Below are 10,279 nucleotides of genomic sequence, written 5' to 3' on the forward strand. Positions count from 1 at the left end.
AAAAGGTATAAGAAGTTTCCTTGGTCACGCCAGTTTTTATAGGAGGTTCATTAAGGACTTTTCTAAAATCTCTAGGCCTATGACTAATTTATTGCAAAAAGATATTCCTTTTGTCTTTGATGATGATTGTGTAGAAGCATTTGAAGTACGTAAGAAAGCTTTGATCACTACACCTATTGTTCAGCCTCCTGATTGGAATTTACCTTTTGAAATTATGTGCGATGCTAGTGATTATGCTGTAGGTGCTGTTCTAGGGCAAAGAGTCGATAAGAAATTGAATGTTATCCAGTATGCTAGTAAGACTCTTGATACTGCCTAGAGAAATTATGCTACTACTGAAAAAGAGTTCTTAGCAGTTGTGTTTGCATGTGATAAGTTTAGACCTTATATTGTTGATTCCAAAGTTACTATTCACACTGATCATGCTGCTATTAAATATCTTATGGAAAAGAAAGATGCTAAGCCTAGACTCATTAGATGGGTTCTCTTGCTCCAAGAATTTGACTTGCATATTATCGATAGAAAGGGAGCTGAGAACCCCGTTGCAGATAACTTGTCTAAGTTAGAGAATGTTCTTGATGACCCACTGCCTATTAATGATAGCTTTCCTGATGAACAATTAGCAGTCATCAATGCTTCTCGTACCGCTCCTTGGTATGCTGATTATGCTAATTACATTGTTGCTAAATATATACCGCCTAGTTTCACATACCAGCAAAAGAAAAAGTTCTTCTATGATTTAAGACATTACTTCTGGGATGATCCAGACCTTTATAAAGAAGGAGTAGATGGTGTTATTAGACATTGTGTGCCTGAGCATGAACAGGAACAGATCCTACGCAAGTGTCACTCTGAATCCTATGGAGGACACCACGCTGGAGATAGAACTGCACACAAGGTACTACAATCTGGTTTTTATTGGCCTACTCTCTTCAAAGATGCTCATAAGTTTGTCTTGTCTTGTGATGAATGTCAAAGAATAGGTAACATTAGTAGACGACAAGAAATGCCTATGAATTATTCTCTTGTTATTGAACCGTTTGATGTTTGGGGCTTTGATTATATGGGACCTTTTCCTGCCTCTAATGGTTATACACATATTTTAGTTACTGTTGATTACGTTACTAAGTGGGTAGAAGCTATTCCAACTAGTAGTGTTGATCATAACACTTCTACTAAATTCTTAAGGAAGTTATTTTTCCGAGGTTTGGAGTCCCTAGATATCTTATGATTGATGGAGGTTCACATTTTATTCATGGTGCTTTCCGTAAGATGCTTGCTAAGTATGATGTCAATCATAGAATCGCATCTCCTTATCATCCGCAGTCTAGTGGTCAAGTAGAGTTGAGCAATAGAGAGCTCAAATTAATGTTGCAAAAGACTGTGAATAGATCTAGAAAGAATTGGTCCAAAAAACTTGATGATGCATTATGGGCCTATAGAACTGCATACAATAATCCTATGGGTATGTCTCCATATAAGATGGTTTATGGAAATGCGTGTCATTTACCTCTTGAACTTGAACATAAGGCATATTGGGCTATTAAAGAGCTCAATTATGACTTCAAACTTGCTGGTGAGAAGAGGTTGTTTGATATTAGCTCACTTGATGAATGGAGAACCTAGGCACATGAGAATGCCAAGCTATTCAAAGAAAAAGTCAAACGCTGGCATGATAAGAGGATACAAAAGCGTGAGTTTAATGTAGGGGATTATGTGTTATTATTCAACTCTCGTTTAAGATTTTTTGCAGGAAAACTTCTCTCAAAATGGGAAGGTCCCTACGTTATCGAGGAGGTCTGTCGTTCTGGTGCTATAAAAATCAACAACTTCGAAGGCACGAATCTGAGGGTGGTAAACGGTCAAAGAATTAAACACTATATTTCAGGTAATCCTATCAATGTTGAAACTAATATTATTGAAACCGTAACCCCTGAGGAATACATAAGGGACACTTTCCAGAACGTTCCAGACTCCGAAAAGGTATAGGTATGTGGTACGGTAAGTAAACCGACTCCAAAACAACTCCAATGGCAATTTTTATCAGTTTTGGATTATTTTAGAATTTTAGGAGGAAAGAAGTAGTCCGAAAGGGACACGAGGCTTCCACGAGAGTGGAGGGCACCCCCCCTATAGGGCGTGCCCCCCTGTCTCGTGGGCACCTCGTGTGCCTCCTGGACTCCGTTTTCTTGCACATTACGTATTTTGGTCAGTAAAAATTCATTATATATACTCCCGAAGGTATTGACCACCGTACCTCGACAAAATCCTCTGTTTTTGCTTTGAGTTGTTTCTGGAGCATATATGGAGGAAGATGTCGTCCCAAGATTCGGAGGGAGAGAGCTATATGGCTGATTTTATTGCAAACCCAAAAGCATATGGGGATGTGGATGTGGAGCATTATAGCTGGACCACGGAGGAAGAATAAGATTATGATCCAAAGGGGAAGGAGGAGACAAGCTCCGATGAAGAGGACGATCCACTACCTCAACCTGGCGATATGCATGTAGAGTTCAAGAGTCAAGCCTCCCTAAGGTCCAACCTATCCCACCACGTTTTTTGCAGGACAGCAAGGCGGCATTATGCAAAAAGATAATGAAACTTGAGCTCGAGAATGAGGATCCAAGGGAGGAAAATTTTAGCCTCAGACGCAAGCTAGAGAAGAAAAATGCAACAACTCCACCATCACCACCTCCAAGGAAATAATCACATGGGTATGGGCACTCCCCCTGGCAACTGCCAAGCTTGGGGGAGGTGCCCCGGTATCGTATCACCATCACACTCTTACCTTTACCATTTTATTTAGTTTGATCCTTTTAGTAGTATCTTGATCTAGCAGATTGAAGTTTTGATATCAAGTAGTTTAAGTTTTGCTTTGTGATCTCTTTTTGTAATCGAGTTCGTGAGCTATCTATAATAAAGATTAGTGTTGAGTCAGGGGCTTTGCTTTGTTGCCATCATCTTGAGAAAGTAGAAAGAATAAAAGAGTTCATATTGATCTTATAGATAGTGATAACTTCACATATAGAAAGTATGAGGCATAAAAATTGTTGAGAGTTGATGAACGTAGCCTTGGTCATCGTTGCAGTTAATAGGAAGTGATAAGGAAAGAGGGGTTCACATATAAATACATTATCTTGGACACCTTTTATAGTTGGGAGCACTCATTAAGTATGACATGCTAAAAGAGTTGACGTTGGACAAGGAAGACAACGTAATGGTTTATGTTTTCCGACATCTCAGTTAAAGTATATTGTCATTGACCTTCCAAACATGTTGAGCTTGCCTTTCTCCCTCATGCTAGCCAAATTCCGTGCACCAAGTAGAGATACTACTTGTGCTTCCAATTATCCTTAAACCCAGTTTTGCCATGAGAGTCCACCATACCTACCTATGGATTGAGTAAGATCCTTCAAGTAAGTTGTCATCAATGCAAGCAATAAAAATTGTTCTCTAAATATGTATGACTTATTAGTGCAGAGAAAATAAGCTTTGTACGATCTTGTTGTGGAAGTAATAAAAGCGACGGACTGCATAATAAAGGTCCACATACAAGGGGCAATATAAAGTGACGTTCTTTTGCATTAAGATTTTGTGCATCAACCCTAAACGTGCATGACAACCTCTGCTTCCCTCTGCGAAGGGCCTATCTTTTACTTTATGCTTGAGTCAAGGTGATCCTCACCTTTCCCTTTTTCATTTTATCCTTTGGAAAGATCCTCGTGTTTGAAAGATCATTATATATATATATATCCAATTGGATGTAAGTTAGCATGGGCTATTATTGTTGACATCACCTAAAGGTGAATACATTGGGAGGCAACATAATAAGCCCCTATCTTTCTCAGTGTCCGACTGAAACTCCATAACCACAAGTATTGCGTGAGTGTTAGCAATTATAGAAGACTACATAATAGTTGAGTATGTGAACTTGCTGAAAAGCTCTATTGTTGACTCTTTCTGATGTTATGATAAATTGCAATTGCTTCAATGACTAAGATTATAGTTTGTTAGTTCCTAATGAAATTTTTGAACCATACTTGACATTGTGAATTGATTGTTACTTGAGCATAAGAAATCATGTGATAAAATCTATATATGTTGTTGTTATAAGAATGATCATGATGCCCTCATGTCCGTATTTTATTTTTATCAACACCTCTATCTCTAAACATGTGGACATATTTTTCGATTTCGGGTTCCGCTTGAGGACAAGCGAGGTCTAAGCTTGGGGGAGTTGATACGTCCATTTTGCATCATTCTTTTATATCAATATTTATTGCATTATGGGCTGGTTTTACATATTATATCTCAATACTTATGGCTATTCTCTCTTATTTTACAAGGTTTACCATGAAGAGGGGGAATGCCGACAGCTGGAATTTTGGCTGGAAAAGGAGCAAACGTTGGAAACCTATTGTGCACAACTCCAAAAGTCCTGAAACTCCACGAAACAACTTTTTGGAATTAATAAGAATTTCTGAGTGAAAGAAATACGCCAGGGGGGCCACACATTGTCCAGGAGACAGGGGGGCGTCCCCCCATAGGGTGCGCCCCCTATCTCCTGGGCCCCCTGGTGGGCCTCCGGCGTCCATCTTCTTCTATATCATTGCTTTTACCCTGGAAAAAATCGTGGGCAAGCTTACGAGACGAAACTCCGCCGCCACGAGGCAGAACCTTGGCGGAATTAATCTAGGGCTCCGGCGGAGCTGTTCTGTCGGGGACACTTCCCTCCGGGAGGGGGAAATCATCACCAACATCATCACCAACGATCCTCTCATCGAAAGGGGGTCAATCTCCATCAACATCTTCACCAGCACCATCTCCTCTCAAAACCCTAGTTCATCTCTTGTATCCAATCTTGTATCAAAACCACAAATTTGTACCTGTGGGTTGCTAGTAGTGTTGATTACTCCTTGTAGTTGATGCTATTTGGTTTACTTGGTGGAAGATCATATGTTCAGATCCTTTATGCATATTATTACTCCTCTGATTATGAACATGAATATGCTTTGTGAGTAGTTACGTTTGTTCCTGAGGACATGGGTGAAGTCTTGCTATTAGTAGTCATGTGAATTTGGTATTCGTTCGATATTTTGATGAGATGTATGTTGTCTTTTCCTCCAGTGGTGTTATGTGAACGTCGACTACATGACACTTCACCATTATTTGGGCCTAGAGGAAGGCATGGGAAAGTAATAAGTAGATGATGGGTTGCTAGAGTGACAGAAGCTTAAACCCTAGTTTATGCATTGCTTCGTTAGGGGCTGATATGGATCCATATGTTTAATGCTGTGGTTAGGTTTACCTTAATATTTCTTTTGTAGTTGCGGACGCTTGCAATAGGGGTTAATCATAAGTGGGATGCTTGTCCAAGTTAGGGCAGTACCCAAGTACCGGTCCACCCACATATCAAATTATCAAAGTACCGAACGCGAATCATATGAACGTGATGAAAACTATCTTGACGATAATTCCCAACGTGTCCTCGGGAGCTCCTTTCTCATTATTAGAAATTGTCCAGGCTTATCCTTTGCTACATAAAGGATTGGGCCACCTTACTACACTTTATTTACTTTATTTACTTGTTACTCGTTACCATTTATCTTATCACAAAACTATCTATCACCTACAATTTCAGTGCTTGCAGAGAAAACCTTACTGAAAACCGCTTATCATTTCCTTCTGCTCCTCGTTGGGTTCGACACTCTTACTTATTGAAAGGACTAAGATTTACCCCCTACACTTGTGGGTCATCACAAAGGAATTCAAATTTCACAAGAGAACCAAGCACATCAAGAGACGCTTCAATTCCATCCGGGACCAAGTCCAGGTGGGAGACATAGAGATTTGCAAGATACATACGGATTTGAATGTTGCAGACTCGTTGACTAAGCCTCTTCCACGAGCAAAACATGATAAGCACCAAGGCTCCATGGGTGTTAGAATCATTACTGTGTAATCTAGATTATTGACTCTAGTGCAAGTGGGAGACTGAAGGAAATATGCCCTAGAGGCTATAATAAAGTTATTATTTATTTCCTCATATCATGATAAATGTTTATTATTCATGCTAGAATTGTATTTACCCGGAAACATAATACATGTGTGAATACATAGACAAACATAGTGTCACTAGTATGCCTCTACTTGACTAGCTCGTGAATCAAAGATGTTTAAGTTTCCTAACCATAGACATGAGTTGTCATTTGATTAACGGGATCACATCATTTGGAGAATGATGTGATTGACTTGACCCATTCCGTTAGCTTAGCACTTGATCGTTTAGTATGTTGCTATTGCTTTCTTCATGACTTATACATGTTCCTATGACTATGAGATTATGTAACTCCCGCTTACTGGAGGAACACTTTGTGTGCTACCAAACGTCACAACGTAACTGGGTGATTATAAAGGTGCTGTATAGGTGTCTCCAAAGGTACTTGTTGAGTTGACGTATTTTGAGATTAGGATTTGTCACTCCGATTGTCAGAGAGGTATCTCTGGGCCCTCTCGGTAATGCACATCACTATAAGCCTTGCAAGCAATGTAGCTAATGAGTTAGTTACAGGATGATGCATTACGTAACGAGTAAAGAGACTTGCCGGTAACGAGATTGAACTAGGTATTGAGATACCGATGATCGAATCTCGGGCAAGTAACATACCGATGACAAAGGGAACAACATATGTTGTTATGCGGTTTGCCCGATAAAGATCTTCGTAGAATATGTAGGAGACAATATGAGCATCCAGGTTCCGCTATTGCTTATTGACCGGAGACATGTCTCGGTCATGTCTACATAGTTCTCAAACCCGTAGGGTCCGCACGCTTAAAGTTAGATGACAGTTATATTATGAGTTTATGTGTTTTGATATACCGAAGGTTGTTCGGAGACCCGTATGTGATCACGGACATGACGAGGAGTCTCGAAATGGTCGAGACATAAAGATCGATATATTGGACGGCTATATTTGGACATCGAAAAGGTTTCGGGTGAGATTGGGACAATACCGGAGCTCCGGGAGGTTATCAGAACCCCCCGGGAGGTATATGGGCCTTAATGGGCCTTAGTGGAAAGGAGGGGAAAGGAGCAAGGGAGGGGGCGCGCCCCCCCAAGCCCAATCCGATTTGGGTGGGGGGCCGCCCCCCTTTCCTTCCTCCCTCCTTCCTCTTGCTTCCCTCTCCCTCTCCAAATAGGAAAGGGAGGAGTCCTACTCCCGGTGGGAGTAGGACTGCCCCCCTTGGGCGCGCCTCCTCCCCTTGGTCAGCCCCCTCCTCCACTCCTTTATATATGGGGGAGGGGGGCACCCCATAAACACAACAATTGATCATTGATCTCTTAGCCGTGTGCGGTGCCCCCCTCCACCATAGTCCTCATCGATAATATCGTAGCGGTGCTTAGGCGAAGCCCTGCGATGGTAGAACATCATCATCGTCACCACACCATCATGCTGACGGAAGTCTCCCTCGACACTCGGCTGGATCAGAGTTCGAGGGACGTCATCGAGCTGAACGTGTGCAAGAACTCGAAGGTGTCGTGCTTTCGGTGCTTGATCGGTCAGGCCGTGAAGACGTACGACTACATCAACCGAGTTGTGCTAACGCTTCCACTTTCGGTCTACGTGGGTATGTGAACACACTCTCCCCTCTCGTTGCTATGCATCACCATGATCTTGTGTGTGCATAGGATTTTTTTTGAAATTAGTACGTTCCCCAATAGATGTGTGCAACGCCCCCTCACGCATCTCAATGGTTTGCGGGTGATGCAGCACCTCCGCAAGGTAGGGGTTGATGACCCTCTCGAAAAACTTGTCCTTGTGGGTGCTTGAAGACGTCATGGTGCTCTAGATCAGTCAAAAAAACAATTCGAAACAAAGACAGAGGATATTTGTGTGATACGGTGGTCAAACCTTCGGGAGATTATATAATGAATTTATACCAACTGAAAGAAGTATCATGCAAGAAAATGGAGTCCGGAGAGCACACGAGGTGCCCACGAGGCAGGGGGGCGCGCCCAGGGGGTAGGGCACGCCCTCCACCCTCGTGGATGCCTCGTGTCCTTCCCGTACTACTTCTTATTTTCCTATTTTGTTAAATATTCCAAAACGGAGAAAAAATGCTATTAGAACTTTTTGGGAGTCGGTTTACTTACCGTACCACATACCTATTCCATTTCGTAGTCTGAAACATTCTGGAAAGTGTCTCTTATGTATTCCTCCGGGGTTACGGTTTCAATAACATTAGTTTCAACATTTATAGGATTACCTGAGATATAATGTTTGATTCTTTGACCGTTCACCACCTTCAGGTTTGTGCCTTCGAAGTTGTTAATTTTTATGGCACCGGAACGATAGACCTCCTCGATAACGTAAGGGCCTTCCCATTTAGAGAGAAGTTTTCCTGCAAAAAATCGTAAACGAGAGTTGTATAGCAACACATAATCACCTACGTTAAACTCACGCTTTTGTATCCTTTTGTGATGCCATCTTTTAACTTTTTCTTTAAACAGTTTGGCATTCTCATAGGCTTGGGTTCTCCATTCATCAAGTGAGCTAATGTCAAAATAACCTCTTCTCACCGGCAAGGTTGAAATCATAATTGAGCTCTTTAATGGCCCAATATTCCTTATGTTCTAGTTCTAGAAGTAAGTGACATGCTTTTCCGTAAACCATTTTATACGAAGACATACCATAGTATTCTTATATGCAGTTCTATAAGCCCATAATGCATCATCAAGTTTCTTGGACCAATTATGTCTAGATCTATTAACAGTCTTTTGCAAAATTAATTTAAGCTCTCTGTTACTCAATTCTACTTGACCAATAGACTGTGGGTGATACGGAGATGCAATTCTATGATTAACATCATACTTAGCAAGCATTTTACGGAAAGCACCATGAATAAAATGTGAACCACCATCAGTCATTAAGTATTTAGGGACTCCAAACCTCGGAAAAATAACTTCTTTAAGCATCTTAATAGAGGTGTTATGATTAGCACTACTAGTTGGAATAGCTTCTACCCACTTAGTAACGTAATCAACAGCAACTAAAATATGTGTATACCCATTAGACGCAGGAAACGGTCCCATATAATCAAAGCCCCAAACATCAAATGGTTCAATAACAAGAGAATAATTCATAGGCATTTCTTGACGTCTACTAATATTGCAAATTCTTTGACATTCATCACAAGACAAAACAAATTTACGGGCATCTTTGAAGAGAGTAGGCCAATAAAAACCGGATTGCAATACCTTATCTGCAGTTCTATCTCCAGCGTGGTGTCATCCATATGCCTCGGAATGACACTTGCGTAGGATCTATTCCTGTTCATGCTCAGGTACACAACGTCTAATAACACCATCTACTCCTTCTTTATAAAGGTGCGGGTCATCCCAGAAGTAATGTCTTAAATCATAAAAGAACTTTTTCTTTTGCTGGTATGTGAAACTAGGTGGTATGAATTTAGCAACAATGTAATTAGCATAATCAGCATACCATGGAGCAGTACGAGAAGCATTTACGACAGCTAATTGTTCATCAGGAAAGCTATCATTGATAGGTAGCACTACAAAAAAAGACACATCCGTGACATTTTGGGCCGAACGAATTTTTTTCCTGTCATACATATGACACTTCTATGACGATAATTGTGACAAAACCCGGTATCATCATAGATGTGGTGGGCTCCTACTTCTATGACAAAAAATCATGACAGAAAATGGGCTTTTCGTCTTGGGCGGGCCGGAGACGCAGCTGCATGACATTCTTTGGGCCGTCCATGACGGAAAAAACCGTCGTAGAAGCGAGGGGGAGGAAAATTTTGGGGAGTTGCCGGTTATGGTGGGAGGTCGGGGGCGGAGCGATGCGTGTTTCTCTCATACGTACACGCGTGTGTGCGAGGCGTTGGCTCTAACTGAAGCCGAGCGGGGCGTTGGGCTCTAACTGAACCCGAGAGATTGCACTGCGGGCTACGCGTTACTGAACCGAGCGATCAATCGTTGGCTGTTAACTGAACCCGATGGAGCGATTCCTTAGCTACTGCTGCTAACTGAAGCCGATTGATGCTGCCTCTGGGATGAACAGTGAGTGTTGTGGGGGGGGGTTTGGATGAACAGTGAGCGGTGGCGTTGCCTCTGGATGAAGAGGGACCCGTGGTGTGGAGGGCTGGATGAACAGTAGATGGTGGAGGGGTGGCCGTGGAGGGGTGGTTGAACAGGACCCCGTGGTGTGGAGGGTTGGATGAACAGTAGACGGTGGAGGGGTGGCCGTGG

This window comes from Triticum dicoccoides, chromosome 6B, assembly GCF_002162155.2.
Source record: "Triticum dicoccoides isolate Atlit2015 ecotype Zavitan chromosome 6B, WEW_v2.0, whole genome shotgun sequence".
NCBI lineage: Eukaryota > Viridiplantae > Streptophyta > Magnoliopsida > Poales > Poaceae > Triticum > Triticum dicoccoides.